The sequence below is a fragment of the Triticum aestivum genome, chromosome 6B, assembly GCF_018294505.1.
Source record: "Triticum aestivum cultivar Chinese Spring chromosome 6B, IWGSC CS RefSeq v2.1, whole genome shotgun sequence".
Classification (NCBI taxonomy): domain Eukaryota; kingdom Viridiplantae; phylum Streptophyta; class Magnoliopsida; order Poales; family Poaceae; genus Triticum; species Triticum aestivum.
Window position 1 is genome coordinate 660,840,201 of NC_057810.1, and position 17,050 is coordinate 660,857,250.

The window sequence follows — 17,050 nt, forward strand, 5'->3', positions numbered from 1 at the left end:
AGGTGGTGGAGAAACAATGCGGCGAATCTTCACCCATCCTAAAGACCAGATATGTCCGGAATCCTGATCCCTCCAAGCCGGATACCCACAGAGGGGAGGACGTCACTCAAGCCCTAAACTTAAAGTCACGCAGCGGGCCTGATTCATTGGACAACATCCAAGAACCCAAGTTTCCGAGTTCGGAACTTTCTTGGCCCCTGAGTCTCAGATTGGGCGAGGTTCCGGATTTAACTCCACCCGCCCACCCAACTATACGGGATCTATCCCAAATTCGGCAAGAGCCCACAGAAACAGTACACCATTACTGGGCCAGATTCCTCCTGGTTAGGAACGGGATAGAGGACTGCCGCGAGAAGGATGCAATTTCATTCTTCTGCAACAATTTTATGGACATCGGGATCCTCAACGCCATAAGTTGCCGTGAAATTACACGCTTCGCTGACTCGGCATCCATAGTACGAAAATACTGTGCGACAGAAAGCGTTCGGAAAACCGAAATAAAATTCTGGGACAATCCAGCCCTGAATACAATCCCAGTCCGAAATAAAAGGGCGCATTATCGCTAGGCACTTGGGCCAAACAACAAAAAACAAAAACCCTCTATAGGGTATAGAACCGTACTGGAGGGATGGCTCAATGGACCCTGTAAAATTCATAGTACAGAGGGCGTCACACCAACTCACAGCCTTAGAGCATGTTGGATACTCCGGCAGGTGGCCAGAAGTGGCGAGGAGCTTCTAACTCCAGAATCTACAGAGCACCACCCGAGGAATACCAGTATGGTATCAACAGTCTTCGAGACTTTCACATCAAACAATGTGCGGAAACAAACACTCCGCGGCCTTACCGAAGTCTACCAGGTAGCAACAATAAACCCATGGAGTGACACGGCTATTACTTTTAATGCCAGTGACGAACCTAAATTCCGAACAGCTCGAGCACCAGCCGCATTGGTCCTCAGTCCGATAGTGGACGGCTTTCGACTTACTAAGGTACTCATGGACGGTGGCAGCGGATTGAAACTCATTTATGAGGAAACCCTTCGAAAAATGGAAATAGACTGGAGCCGCATTGAGAGAAGCAACACAACCTTTAGAGGAATAATCCCCAGTCGGGAAGCGTGCTGTACAGGAAAAATCACACTAGATGTGGTGTTCGGCACACCGGATAATTACAGGTCCGAGGAGGTCACATTTCAAGTGGCCCCGTTCAGCAGCGGATACCACGCTCTGTTAGGGCGAGAGGCATTCACAATTTTTCAAGCTATACCCCATTACGGGTACATGAGGCTCAAAATGCCCGGACCCAACGGAATCAGCACTCTTGCTAGTGACCCAGACGTAGCACTCCGCGCCGAAAACAAGACAGCCGCACTGGCCCTTGAGGCATTATCTGAAGCCCTAGCGACCGAGGAACTAACTGCGCTGCGCTCCATGATGGACAGGGATGACGTGATACTCGACAAAAGATCCAAGTCCACCTCCTTTAAACCGGCAGACGAAATAGTCAAATTTCAAGTCCATCCAATGGACCCTACAAAAAACGGCCTCCATCGGGGCACAATTAGACCCTGATGTAGACGCCGCACTACGTGAATTCCTACGCAAAAATTGGGACATCTTTGCTTGGCACCCTTCAGACATGCCAGGAATCCCACGCAGGCTGGCCGAGCACAGCCTTAACATCCTAAAAGGATTCAAGCCTGTTAAGCAGGCTCTTCGGTGTTTCTCCGAACCTAAGAGACAAGCCATGGGAGAGGAGCTAGCCAAACTACTGGAAGCCAGATTCATCAGAGATATAAAACATCCGGACTGGCTAGCAAACCTGGTGATGGTACCAAAGAAGGACAAATCCTGGCGCCTATGCGTCGATTTTAAGGACCTCAACAAGGCTTGCCCAAAGGATCCCTTCCCCCTCCCCTGCATCGATCAAATCATCGACGCTACCGCAAGACACGATTCATTGTGTTTCCTCGACGCATACTCTGGCTACCATCAAATTAAGATGGCAGAGCCAGACCAAGCCGCAATGGCATTTATCACCCCATACGGCCCATTCTGCTTCAACACAATGCCCTTTGGGCTCAAAAACGCCGGCACAACACATCAGCGCATGATTCAGACATGTCTGGCCAACCAGATCGGCAAAACAGTTGAAGCATACGTGGATGACGTGGTCGTCAAAACCAAGCATGTAGAAACTCTAGTAGACGACTTGAGGCTCAGGTTCGATAACCTCCGAACATATGACATCAAGCTTAACCCGGAAAAATGTGTTTTTGGCATACCAGCCGAAAAGCTCTTGGGCTTCATTGTATCCGGTAGAGGAATTGAAGCAAACCCAGCCAAGATCTGAGCTCTATCACAATTGGATATTACAAAGGACCTCAAGCAAATACAAAAATTGACTGGATGCGTGGCGGCTCTAAGCCGCTTCATCTCCCGCTTGGGAGAAAAGGCATTCCCCTTTACCGCCTCCTCCGGTGCACCAAACACTATGAGTGGACGGATGCCGCCACGGCCGGACTCGAGGAAATAAAAAGCCATATTGGCAACAAACCTGGTCCTGGCCGTGCCTAACATCGGCGAACCAATGTTGTTGTACATCGCGGCAACTCATCAAGTTGTAAGCGCAGTGCTCGTCGTCGAACGAGAAACGGACAGACACAAATTTTCTGTCCAGAAACCAGTCTACTACGTGTCCACCGTCCTCACTCCATGCAAGTCCCAGTACTCGCATTACCAAAAGATAGCGTACGCAGTGTTCATGGCGTCCCGGAAGCTACGACACTACTTTCAAGAGTGTTCAATAACAGTAGCCTCCGAAGTACCTCTTAATGATATTATAAACAACCGCGACGCGACGGGCCGGATTGCCAAATGGGCCATTGAGCTCCTCCCATTCGACATAACCTATAAGCCACAGCGAGCTATCAAGTCGCAAGTTTTGGCCGACTTTGTCGCTGAATGGACTGAAGCCAAACTCCCTAAAGAGTACGACACATATTCCAACTGGATCATGCACTTCGACGGCTCCAAAATGCTAGCGGGTCTAGGGGCTGGCGTCGTTTTGACGTCCCCAACAGGAGACACTGTTCAATATGTACTCCAGATAATGTATACGGACTCCAACAATGCAGCCGAATACGAGGCCCTTCTACATGGTCACCGAATGGCAGTCTCCATGGGCATTAAACGCCTAGAGGCGCGGGGGGATTCGAACCTCGCGATATCCCAAATAAATGGAGACTTTGATGCCAAAGATCTGAAAATGGAAGCTTATCGCAATGCCGTCTGAGGGAGTCCTGGATTAGGGGGTGTCCAGATGGCCGGACTATGACCTTTGGCCGGACTCCCGGACTATGAAGATACAAGATTGAAGACTTCGTCCCATGTCCGGATAGGACTTTCCTTGGCGTGGAAGGCAAGCTTGGCGATACGATATGAAGATCTCCTCCCATTGTAACCGACTCTGTGTAACCCTAGCCCTCTCCGGTGTCTATATAAACCGGAGAGTTTTAGTCCGTAGGACGAACAACAATCATACCATAGGCTAGCTTCTAGGGTTTAGCCTCTCTGATCTCGTGGTAGATCAACTCTTGTACTACCCATATCATCAATATTAATCAAGCAGGAGTAGGGTTTTACCTCCATCGAGAGGGCCTGAACCTGGGTAAAAACATCGTGTCCCTTGTCTCCTGTTACCATCCGCCTAGACGCACAGTTCGGGACCCCCTACCCGAGATCCGCCGGTTTTGACACCGACATTGGTGCTTTCATTGAGACTTCCTCTGTGTCGTCACCTTTAGGCCCGATGGCTTCTTCGATCATCAACCACGACATGGTCCAGGGTGAGACTTTTCTCCCCGGACAGATCTTCGTGTTCAGCGGCTTCACACTACGGGCCAATTCGCTTGGCCAACTAGAGCAGATCGAAAGCTACGCCCCTGGCCATCAGGTCAGATTTGGAAATTTGAACTACACGGCTGATATCCACGGGGACTTGATCTTTGACGGATTCGAGCCACAGCCGAGCGCACCGCACTGTCACGATGGGCATGATCTAGCTCTGCCGCCGGACAATGCCCAGAGCGCCGCTCAGGTGTCCGCTCCGACCCCTAGCTCGGAGCCGACCGCGCCAATCGGGGACGGACGGTTGGACACCGCCTCGGGGGATGCAATCTCTACGGTGATCGAGCCGAATACCAGCCTTGTTCTTTATGAAGCTTGTGACTCCAAGGTGCCGGACTCTTTTCCGAACTCCGAATCTTCCGCACCCCTTCCGATCGAACCCAATGGGGCTCCGATCATGGAGTTCACCGCCACGGACATCTTTTAGCACTCGCCCTTTGGCGACATCCTGAATTCACTAAAGTCTCTCTCTTTATCAGGAGAGCCCTGGCCAGACTATGGTCAGCAAGGTTGGGATATGGACGATGAAGAAATTCGAAACCCACCCACCACCCACTTCGTAGCCACTATCAATGATTTAACCGACATGCTCAACTTCGACTCCGAAGACATCGACGGTATGGACGTCGATGAAGGAGATGACCAAGAACCAGCGCCTATAGGGGACTGGAAAGCCACCTCGTCATATGACATATACATGGTGGACACCCCAAAGGAAGGGAATGGCGATGGAACAACGGAGGATGACCCCTCCAAGAAACAGCCTAAGCGCCGACGTCAGCGGCGCCGCTCTAAATCCCGCCATAGCAAAAATGGCAATTCCGGCACCGGAGACGATAACACCCCGGACAATGCCGAAGACAACCCCCTCCAGCAGGATTCAGCACAGGAGGATGGAGAAGCCAGCCCTCATAAGAGAGCGGCAGATAGAGAGGTTGAGGACGACAATTATATGCCTCCCTCCGAAGACGAGGCAAGCCTGCCAGAGGATCCCATCGAACAAGAGCGTTTCAAACACAGGCTTATGGCCAGGGCAAGCAGCCTCAAGAAAATACAGCAGCAGCTTAGAGCTGACCAAGATTTGCTAGCCGACAGATGGACCGAAGTCCTAGCGGCCGAAGAGTACAAACTCGAACGCCCCTCCAAGAGCTACCCAAAGCGCAGGCTGCTACCCCAACTAGAGGAGGAAGCAACTAAACCTACATCACCAGCGTATGATGCGGCCGATCGGCCACCCCGTGGCCGCGACAGAGAGGCCTTTCGGCCCTCAACTCAAGTCGCACCCCGGCGCCGCTCAAAAAGTACCAAGGCACGGGGAAACGCGCCAGACCTGCAAGACATATTGGAGGACAAGGCAAGGAAAACAAGATCGATCTACGGATCGCGTGGGCACCCCCACGACACATGACAGTAACCGTCATGCCGGATATGGCAAATACGGCTAGGCCGAACACAACAGACAAAGCTCATCCGAGCTACGTCGTGATATAGCCCAATACAGAGGCGCCGCACACCCACTATGCTTCACAGATGAAGTAATGGATCACCAAATCCCCGAGGGTTTTAAACCCGTAAACATCGAATCATACGATGGCACAACAGATCTTGCGGTATGGATCGAGGATTATCTCCTTCACATCCACATGGCCCGTGGTGATGATCTACACGCTATCAAATACCTCCCGCTCAAGCTCAAAGGACCAGCTCGGCATTGGCTTAACAGCTTGCCAGCAGAGTCAATTGGTTGCTGGGAGGACCTGGAATCCGCATTTCTTGACAACTTCCAGGGCACTTATGTGCGACCACCAGATGCCGATGACCTAAGCCACATAATCCAGCAGCCAGAGGAATCGGCCAAACAATTCTGGACGCAGTTCCTAACCAAGAAAAATCAAATAGTCGACTGTCCGGGCGCAGAGGCCCTTGCAGCCTTCAAACATAACATCCGAGATGAATGGCTTGCGCGGCACCTAGGACAGGAAAAGCCGAAATCTATGGCAGCCCTCATGACACTCATGACCCGCTTTTGCGTGGGAGAAGACAGCTGGCTAGCTCGTAGCAATAACATGACCAAGAGCCCTGGTAATTCGGATACCAAGGACAACAATGGCAGGTCGCATCGTAACAAGCACAAGCGCCGCATTAACAGCGACAATACTGAGGATACGACAGTTAATGCCGGATTCAGAAGCTCTAAACCCGGTCAGCAGAAAAAGCCATTCAAAAGAAATACCCCAGGCCCGTCCAGTTTAGACCGGATACTCGACCGCTCGTGCCAAATACACGGCACCCCCGAACAACCAGCCAATCACACCAATAGGGATTGTTGGGTGTTCAAGCAGGCAGGCAAGTTAAGTGCCAAACACAGAGACAAGGGGCTGCATAGTGACGACGAGGAGGTGCCCCGGCCGCCGAACAACAGAGGACAGAAGGGCTTTCCCCCACAAGTGTGGACAATCAACATGATATACGCAACGCATATCCCCAAAAGGGAACGGAAGCGTGCTCTCAAGGACGTCTATGTGTTGGAGCCAGTCACCCCAAAGTTCAACCCATGGTCCTCCTGCCCGATCACTTTTGATCGAAGGGACCACCCCACTAGCATTCGTCATGGCGGATTCGCCGCATTGGTTCTAGACCCAATCATTGACGGATTTCACCTCACTAGAGTCCTCATGGACGGTGGCACCAGCCTGAACCTGCTTTATCAGGATACAGTGCGAAAAATGGGTATAGATCCCTCAAGGATTAAACCCACAAAGACGACCTTTAAAGGCATCATACCAGGTGTAGAAGCCAGCTGTACAGGCTCAATTACGCTTGAAGTGGTCTTCGGATCCCCGGATAATTTCCGAAGCGAGGAGTTAATCTTAGACATAGTCCCGTTCCGCAGTGGCTATCACGCCCTGCTTGGACGAACCGCATTTGAAACTTTAATGTGGTACTGCACTACACATATCTCAAGCTCAAGATGCCAGGCCCTCGCTGAGTCATTACGGTTAATGGAAACACCGAACGATCTCTCCGGACAGAGGAGCACACGGCGGCCCTGCCGGCGGAAGTACAAAGTAGCCTCTCAAGGCAATTCTCCAGTCCGGCTATTAAACGTCCGGACAATGTCAAACGCGCCTGAAGTAACCTACAACAAAACCGTCTGGCACGTTCCGAGCAAGGATAGCAGTGCGGCCCCAACCCCAGCCCTCGCGAGATTGCGATACCAGTACCACGCGTACATAATTACGCTATGGAAATACCACGGGCATAGGGGGAGGGGCACAACCACGGCACACCCAGAATGCGGCTCAATCGCACTAGGGGCTCCGGATTTTGCCATTTCTTTATATATATATATATATATATATATATATATATATATATATATATATATATATACTTTCAGGACTCCACTATTCGTAAGGCATGTCCGGCAGTACAATCGCTGAACACACGATGCAACAGCCAGGGAGACAACAGGCCACGTCAAATGTCCAGGTGGTCTCTATAACGAGCTAAATACCTGTCTTACTTAAAGTCTCGCAGCTTGCCCCTGGAGGGGGACATGTCAAATAATCACATCTCTTGCGTATTGCACTATTTGTATCGTCCTGCTCTTATAGCAGCCCTTTTAATAAACAATACATAGCTTTTGTCTATTATTGCACTCATTTTTTATATAAATATGTTCAGTTATGACATTATGCAACCGTACACTTTGGTACGGACAATACACCAGGGGCTTAAGTACCCCATAATACGGTGTGAGAAGACCGAACACTCTCATGAGTGCGGCACCCCAAACTTATAACATTATATGCATCGGCTCCGAATCATGTCTTGGGTCAATAGTTGGGTTTGCCCGGCTCCCATGTTTTGGTACCTTACGTTCCACTATGTCGGCTAAGGTAGCGCTGGGAGAACTACTGCGATTGTGTCCCAGTTGAGCTGGGTTAACACCTCAGTAGAGAAAGCTAAAATTGACCGTCATGATAGGGCGAGAGACCGGTCGCTGTTCGAGAGGTTTTTCGAGTCCTTAAAGACTTATGCCGCTTAGAGCGAGGAGCTGACTTTGTCCGGCTAGGCGTGGATAGAGCCCCGAACTCGGTCTTCCGAATACTAGGGGCTTCGCCGAAATTTAAAATTATAGAATTCTATGGCTAAGTGAGAGTGATAAAGCATTATAAGTCCGATTGCCTTGTTCGTTGTGCTGAGCGCCTCCCTCGATGGACCCAAGAATGGGAACAAGAGCGCTCAGGTTTATCCCGAACACCCCAGCACTCGTGGCATGGGGGTAGAAGCCAACGACTTGCATCTCTCAGATTTAATAAATGGCAGCATAGAAGGTAATATTTTAAATTCAAAAAGCGTTGCTTAGCGCATATGAACAAGTTTTCAGCGCACAGGATAAACACGAGCGAGTTTACTCAAAAATTACATCCCTCGTACATTCATCCACCACACGACGGGCACCCTTCAGGACGCCCTCATAATACATCTCGGGCCTGCGATGCTCCTTCCCCTCCGGTGGCCCCTCTGTCACCAGCTTCTCAGCATCCAGTTTGCCCCAGTGCACTTTAGCACGGGCAAAAGCCCTACGCGCGCCTTCGATGCAAACGGAGCGCTTGATGACTTCAAGTTGGGGACAGGCATCCACCAGCCGCCGCACCAGCCCAAAGTAGCTCAAAGGCATGGCCTCCCCAGGCCACAGCCGGCCTATCAGGCCCTTCATGGCCTGTTCGGCTGCCTTATGAAGCTCGACCTGCTGCTTCAGCTGGTCGCTCAGGGGCACCGGGTGTCTGGCCCCAGCATACTGGGACCAGAACACTTTCTCTGTCGAGCTCCCTTCCTCGGCCCGGTAGAATGCGGCAGCATCGGATACACTGCGGGGCAGATCTACGAATGCTCCTGGAGAGCTTCGGATTCGGGTAAGTAACAGGTAATTTACTTTCACGTGCTTGCTTTGCATAAAGAATGCCTTACCCGCCGCTATCTTTTTCATCGCCTCAATTTCCTGAAGGGCCTTTTGGGCTTCGGCCTTGGCAGACTTGGCACTTTCAAGTGCCGAGGCAAGCTCGGACTCTCGCGTCTTTGAGTCAAGCTCTAAACTCTCATGTTTCTTCACGAGAGCATCGATCTCTTGCCGCACCTCCGCCACCTGCGCCTCCTGCTTCTCTCGCTCGGAGCGCTCCATGGCCGCATTGTCTTCGGCCTTGGAAAGCGCTTCCTTCAGGGTCGCCACCTTGGTTGTGGCCCCTGATACATTCACATTGGTCCTGTCATTAATTGCAACCAGGTATTTATATATACACTCACATAAGGTACTATATACCTTCTTTGTCCTCGAGCTTCTTCTTGGCAAGGCCGAGCTCGTTCTCGGACCGCTCGAGGCTCTGCTTCAATGCATCAACCTCCGCAGTCAGTGCGGCAGATGTCAGTAGCGCAGCCTGCATTCCCATATTGACATATTTATGTTAGACTCCTGCGTATATCTTTTTAGATCCTCAGTCCGGTTTTTCTTTCCGAACACCAAACTGAGCATCAGGGGCTACTGTCTATGCGGTAACATTTTTATATGTTTTAAATACATACCTCAAAGCCTGTTAGAAGGCTGGTACACGCTTCTGTCAGCCCGCTCTTGGCGGACTGAACCTTCTGAATCACCGCACTCATAACAGTGCGGTGCTCCTCGTTGATGGATGCGCCGTTAAGCACCTCCAGCAAATTGTCCGGCGCCTCCGGTTGGACGGAGGCCGCCGGTGTTGTAGGCTTGCCCTTCTTGCGAAGGGGCCGCCTGCCGGACTCCGGAACCACTGAAGGTTCCGGAGCGGTGTGCGGCCCAGGGCCGGATTTAGATCCCTCTGGGGCTTCATCCCCTTTGGGCCTGGAGTCCGGGAGGTCGCCTTGCAGCGCCTCCAGGACCACCTCCTCCTGGTTTAGTTCCTTTTGGGACTCCACCTCGGCATCGTCTGTAGGGCGAGGGGAGGAGGCCGTCGGGAGTGAAGCGCTATTCACATCTGATGAATCCAGGGAGCTGCTCGACGAATCGCCGAGCTGAGCCTTGGGCGGACTGCATGATTGAATTCGGCGTCAGAAGGTACTGTACAATAGAGAAACGCCATAAGTTATTCTGGTATCTGGATACTTACGATTTTGCCAGGGGCTTGGCCCTGGATGGCCATTCCTCTCCGCCATCATCGGCGTCAGAGGCGTAGTCCGGAAGAAGGGTCTTCCCCTTCTTGGACCATCCGGCCTCCCCAGTTGGGGCGGCCTTCCTTTTCTTTCCTCCCCCCGCTGGAGGGGGAGAGGCTTCTTCTTCCTCCTCCTCGTCTTCGGAGCTGGAGGGCGCTTCGGGGTCGTCGGGCGATGAATCTGACACCACCAGGCATCGGGAACTCTTTCGAGTCCCCGTGGCCTTCTTCTTGGCCTTCTTCTCCGGCACCACGTGAGGTGCCGGAACCAGCAGCTTCGTCAAGCGTGCGTCTGCTGGGCCTTCAAGCAAAGGGGACGGACAGTCAAACTGTTCGGACGTCCTCTTCTAGTCCTGTCAAAGGAGCGGGAGTTTAGATCCTGCATAGAGTCAAACTATGAAAATCAAGTGTCCGGTAAAGGATAAAAACAAGCTTACTTCGGTGGCTTGGCGCTTGGCGCAGAATCCGTGATCCTCGGTGATGGGAGGGGAGACCTCGGAGCTCTTGAATAGCACCTTCCAGGCGTCCTCGTGATTTGTGTCGAAGAGCCTGGACAAAGTCTGGTGCTGGGCCGGGTCGAACTCCCACAAGTTGAAGGCCCGTCGTTGACACGAGAGGATCCGACGGAAGAGCATGGCCTGGACTACATTGAAAAGTTTGACCTTCTTGTTTACCAGGTCTTGGACGCAGGTTTGGAGTCCGGTCACCTCTTCCGGATTACCCCACAACAGGCCCGTCTCTTTCCAAGATGTGAGCCGTGTGGGAATGCCAGATTGGAATTCGGGGGCCGCTGCCCACTCAGGGTCACGCGGCTCGGTGATGTAGAACCACCTCGATTGCCACCCTTTGATGTTTTCCACGAAGGAGCCCTCGAGCCAAGTGACGTTGGGCATCTTGCCCACCATGGCGCCTCCGCACTCCGCTTGCCGGCCGCCCACGACCTTCGGCTTGACGCTGAAGATCGTCAGCCATAGGCCAAAGTTGGGTTTGATACGGAGGAAGGCCTCGCACACGACGATAAACACCGAGATGTTGAGGATGAAGTTCGGGGCCAGATCATGGAAATCCAGACCATAGTAGAACATGAGCCCTCGGACAAAGAGGTGAAGTGGGAAGCCCAGTCCACGGAGGAAATGGGTGAGAAACACCACCCTCTCATGGGGCCTAGGGGTGGGGATGAGTTGCCCCTCATCTGGGAGACGGTGCGCGGTGTCATTAGACTAGTATCCGGCTTTCCTCAACTTTTTGATGTGCCCCTCCGTGATGGTGGAGGCCATCCATCTACCTCCCGCTCCAGACATGATTGGAGAAGGTTGAGGTGGGAAGTGCGGACTTGGGTGCTGGAGCTCGAGTGCGCGGAAATGGATAAGCGAAGGAGGAAGAAGGCGTAGATTGAAAGGGTGAATGCTTATACCCTTATATGGGCGGCCGAAGCTGCGTGCCCCCACCGGCCTAGTAAAGCTCGCTTATCTCCCAAGCGTCGCGATTGATGGCGCGGTTGGGTTACCCACGCCCGTATTGATGAGAATCTCGTAATAAGGGGACACAATCTTTGCTTTGACAAGACGTGCCAAGGAAACCGCCTCGCTAAACGTGCTGAGGTGGGACAGTAAAACGATTCAAATGAAGGCTTGGCTGTGGCATGACGTCACGCTATGGAATACGTCAGCAGATTAGATTTGTGCAGATATTATTCTCTCTACGGTGGTATGTGGAACTTATTTTGCAGAGCCGGACACTATCCTTGTGTTCAACATCTTCTATGAAGTATTCGGAGGAGGAACCCGCCTTGCAATGCCGAAGACAAATTTGTGCGCCGAACTCGTCGTCATTGAAGCCTGGTTCAGGGGCTACTGAGGGAGTCCTGGATTAGGGGGTGTCCGGATGGCCGGACTATGACCTTTGGCCGGACTCCCGGACTATGAAGATACAAGATTGAAGACTTCGTCCCATGTCCGGATAGGACTTTCCTTGGCGTGGAAGGCAAGCTTGGCGATATGATATGAAGATCTCCTCCCATTGTAACTGACTCTGTGTAACCCTAGCCCTCTCCGGTGTCGATATAAACCGGAGAGTTTTAGTCCGTAGGACGAACAACAATCATACCATAGGCTAGCTTCTAGGGTTTAGCCTCTCTGATCTCGTGGTAGATCAACTCTTGTACTACCCATATCGTCAATATTAATCAAGCAGGAGTAGGGTTTTACCTCCATCGAGAGGGCCCGAACCTGGGTAAAAACATTGTGTCCCTTGTCTCATGTTACCATCCGCCTAGACGCACAGTTCGGGACCCCCTACCCGAGATCCGCCGGTTTTGACACCGACACCGTCCTAAATATGTCAGCTCGGTTCGAAGGGCTCGAATTTCACCATATAGCCCGGGAAAACAATCAGGCAGCAGACTTCTTGGCACGCATCAGCGCAAAGCGCGATGCAGTCCCCCCCAACATTTTCTTGGAAAGGCTATTCAAGCCATCCGTACAGTGGGAATGGGGGAATCCGGAAATTACAATCCGGACCTAGCCGCACTACCTGACATCGAATATTCTAATGCAACGGAAGACTCTGCCAACGAGGTAACACCCTCAGCCCACGTAAAAATGGTAGTAATTGCCCCGTGATAGAACCATTCTTAGCCTACTTAATTAGGCAGGAACTTCCCGAGGACCAAAATGAGGCACGCTGCATAGTGCGGCGATCTAAAGCCTATAAAGTCCACGAAGGAGAGCTTTATAAGAAAAGCACCACCAGAGTCCTTCAAAGGTGTATCTCCGAAGAGGAAGGGCGGAACCTCCTGGCTGAAATTCATGCCGGACTTGGCGGGCACCACGCCGCAGCCCGGGCCCTTGTAAGCAAGGCCTTCCATACTGGATTTTATTGGCCGACGGCCCGGGCAGATGCTCAGGATTTAGTCCAGCGATGCGTCAGTTGCCAATTATTCGCTAACCAAAGCCACATGCCACCTACCGCCCTCCAAACTATACCCATTACCTGGCCTTTTGCGGTCTAGGGGCTTGACATGGTTGGACCCCTTAAAGGAGGAACACACAAGAAAAAATACCTGGTCATGGTGGACAAATTCACCAAATGGATAGAGGCCAAGCCTGTTAAGACGGCCGAATCCGGACCGGTGATAGACTTCATATCAGGGGTTGTACACCGTTATGGCGTCCCCCACAGCATCATCGCTAACAACGGCATGAACTTTACGGCCGACGAGGTTAAACTCTGGTGCAAAAACATGGGCATCAAGCTCGACTACGCTTCAGTCTATCACCCACAAACTAACGGTCAAGTCGAGCGAGCCAATGGTCTAATCATGAGCGGCATCAAACCCAGATTAGTGCGATCCCTCAAGGAATCTAACACGCACTGGGTAGAGGAGCTCGACTCCGTACTCTGGGGGCTGCGGACCATGCTGAATCGCACCACCGGATTCATACCATTCTTTATGGTATACGGCGCAGAGGCAGTCCTGCCCTGCGACATAATTCATGACTCACCTCGCGTGCGCATGTACGAAGAAAGAGAAGCCGAGCTCGATCGGCAGGACAGCCTGGATGCATTGGAGGAGGAGCGCGACCTGGCAAAGGCCCGTTCCGCATTCTATCAACAGCAGGCTCGAAGATATCAAAGCAAAGAAGTACGGGCCAAAACTTACAATGTTGGCGAACTAGTTCTACGCCTGCCGGACAAGAAAAGGACAAACTCAAGCCCAAATGGGAAGGTCCCTTCATAATCGACCATATCCTGACTGGTGGAGCGTACCGTCTGTGAAATGCATCGGATAACCAACTCGAGCCGAACCCATGGAACGCAGCACACCTACGAAGATTCTACGCCTAGCGCCGGACTCTGTGTTCGTCTCCTTCCTTTGTCTATTTTTTACACATTTGCTACCTCACATTTCTCTCCTTCCTCCTCCTTCCTTTTTTTTCTTACAAGCCTTTAAGGGCTCGCTTGCGCATGGTTCGCACATAATCGACGCGCTACCCGCGCTAATTATACCTGGGGGCTTCTTTATTAGAAGCTTACGGGCCTTATGCCCAACACATGCGTTACACTTCCGCATGTACCTTTTATCCACCATTATATGCATCGATATGACTTAAGTTTTGGCCAAGCTGGGTTGCCTGGCTCCTGTGCTTACCCCTACGTTCCCGATTGTTCGGCTAGGTGGTAAAGGGAGCACCTCTGTGATTGTTACTGCCGGGTCAGCCGGATGTGTCCCTCAGACTGGGTGAAGCCGAAAGCTAGCGTTCTTAAGGGAATATTCGGTCGGTGAACTAAAAGATGATTTTTCACTTGTTTATTTATCTGCCCCCAGATGCTTTTTTTTCAGACATGCACTTTAGGGCATGCCCCCCAGGGAAAGGAACCCCTAACGGAACTTTTCTCCTTGGAAGATGTTTCTTACTAACCATGTAATATAACATAACTAGTTGGGCACTTGTCTGCTAAAGCACTAATGACCCCTACGCCTGGTCTCCACGCATACCCCGGTTCTTACCTAACCGAGAGGGTATTCGGACACACTCCAGACTATTGGGTCCAGAGGTTGAAGCGAAAGGGTCCGCAATGACAAATGATCTACAATCCGGCTAGAAGGCATTTTACATGTCATTTTAAATTACATAGTCAATTTGACTGGGTATATTCTTCTTCAATACCATCCAACAGGCTATCCAATTTACAGTCCTGTTGGAAATACTTGGCGGCCAGCTCTACCTGGCCATACACTAAACTGACAGGGATCTCTTTCCCATCGGGCCCCATAGGTCCGACCTCGGCCATGTGGTTTGGGTCAGCCTTCATGTACCGCGTCTTCACCATGGCCCAGGACTCCCTGGCGCCTTGACGGCAGGCCGATATCTTCCATAATCGGATCCTCGTTCGGGTGAATCGCCTGCCGAACTCGTGGGACATCGGTGTCCATAACCCTGCCGCTGTGACACTCCAAATTTTTTTATTTGGTTTTTATCAAAAACTTTGTGGTTTTTGAGGAGAGGCCATTTTAAAATTTTTCTTTTCCAGAAAAACCTTCCACTTAAAAACTTTCTTTGCTTTGGCAAGGACTTTATCTTTTCAAACTTTAGTGTTTGATCTTTTGAAACTTCTTCTCTGTTGGTTCTCTCTCAAATTTATTTTTGGGAGTTTAATTTGTTTTCTTTTAAAGTGAAGCTCTATGAAAATTTGGGGATTTTCATACCTTGGAACCACCCTTGACTTTGCATTGTTCCCATGTGGTAAAACCCCTCCAAAACCTCCCCTACACCTTGTGATCAACCTAAGTCCTCTGTCCCAACTAATCCAAACAAGTTTTGGATTTTATTCTAATTATTTTTTCCTCTCAAAACAAATCTGAAAAATTATTTGGAGCCTGAGGGATTTTCAAAGCAAGTACTCTTTTTCATTTGAGTTTTGACCTCAAACCAACTCTCCTGGGTAGTCCTTTGTACCCACAACCCAGAACCATCTTGATCCACTCCTCCTCTTTTCAAAAATTTCAAAATTTAGTCTCTGCAAGTTTGGACCAGATTTGCCAAATTTGATGAAATTCATATCTACACTCCCCCAAAAATTCCACCAAAATTCAGGCAGCCTACTTGAGCAATGAGAAGCCACTCCACCAAGTTTCAACTCAAGGAAAAATCCCTAGATGCCAATTTCATTCTGTCGAACACCTTGCATGCACTGCTGCTGTTCAAAATTCAGAAAAGTTCAGTTTCAGTGTCGTTTGCGTTCGTCAGTTCCTCTCACGCGTAGACAATGCACTTGGCACGTTCCTCGCAGCCTCTCCCTCCTGTCCGGAGCTTCACACGCGTGCGTGGAGCCTTCCTGGCGTCGGTAGCAGCGAGCCTCGCCGGCGTTGGGAGCTTCTGCGGTGGCTGCACCTCCCGTGGCGGCCAACAAGGGCCCGAGCCCTCTCGCCACGCCACCCGGCGCCGCCCAAAGCCCCTTGGCTCTCCGCGTGTCCTTGCCATGCCAGCGCACGCCCGTGGCACCGTCGCCGTGGCCCGGCAAGCACGGAACGTGCTCCCTGCCGCCGACGTGCCGCGCCACCCCCGTTCCGTCGAGCTCACCCTCAGCACCAAGTCCCAGCCCGTTTAGCGCCTAAATGGGACCGGTGGACCTCAATGACGAAGCCCAAGTCCCTAATCCCCCTGCACATCCCCGACTCCGCCATAATCGCTCGCCGGAGATCCCCGTTCACGGCAACCGCCTCGGGCTGCCTATAAAAAAGGGCCCCCGAGCTCACCCTCGTGCACGCCTCATCCCCACTCCTCACCAACGCCACGCCAGGCCACTAGGGGGACCCCGAGGAGGTCTTCCCCCTCAACTCCGGCCGCCCCGATCCGCCTCGGCCGCCACCTCGATTCGCTCCGGTGAGGCCACCTCCGGCGCCCAAACCCCGTCTGTTACCCTCTCTAGCTACCAGGAGCCTAACCCCCTCGTCAATTTGATCTCTGCAGCTCTCTCCGACGAGTTCCTCGACCACCCGAGCCGCCGTCCGCCGGAGCAAAGCTCGCCGTCGACGTGGTACTCGCTGGCGACCACCACCACCACCAACCAACGCGGAATGGCGCCCTGAGCACGGAGGTACCCTCCGATCCCCCTGCCTCGCCGTGGATCGCCGCCGGCGACCACCGCGGCTCTCGGGCGCCGACGAGCTTCGCTCCCCCCTTTTTGAAATTCAAACCTGACGCGTGGGACCCCACCGTCGGCCTCTCTGCTCTCTCTGTTGAAACGTTTTCTGGAAGCGCCTTCAGGCAAAGTACGTTTTCCCTTTGGGCTGGCGTAGTTTCTGCCGAAGCGTTTTCTGTTTTTATAAGCTAGCCCCTGGAAATCTTCTGTTTCATTACAGATTAGTCCCTGGACAAAAACCCTTATAACTTTTAAGCAGAAAAGTATTTTTGATTGATTCTTTTTCTGTTCTCTTTAAAATTTTGTCTA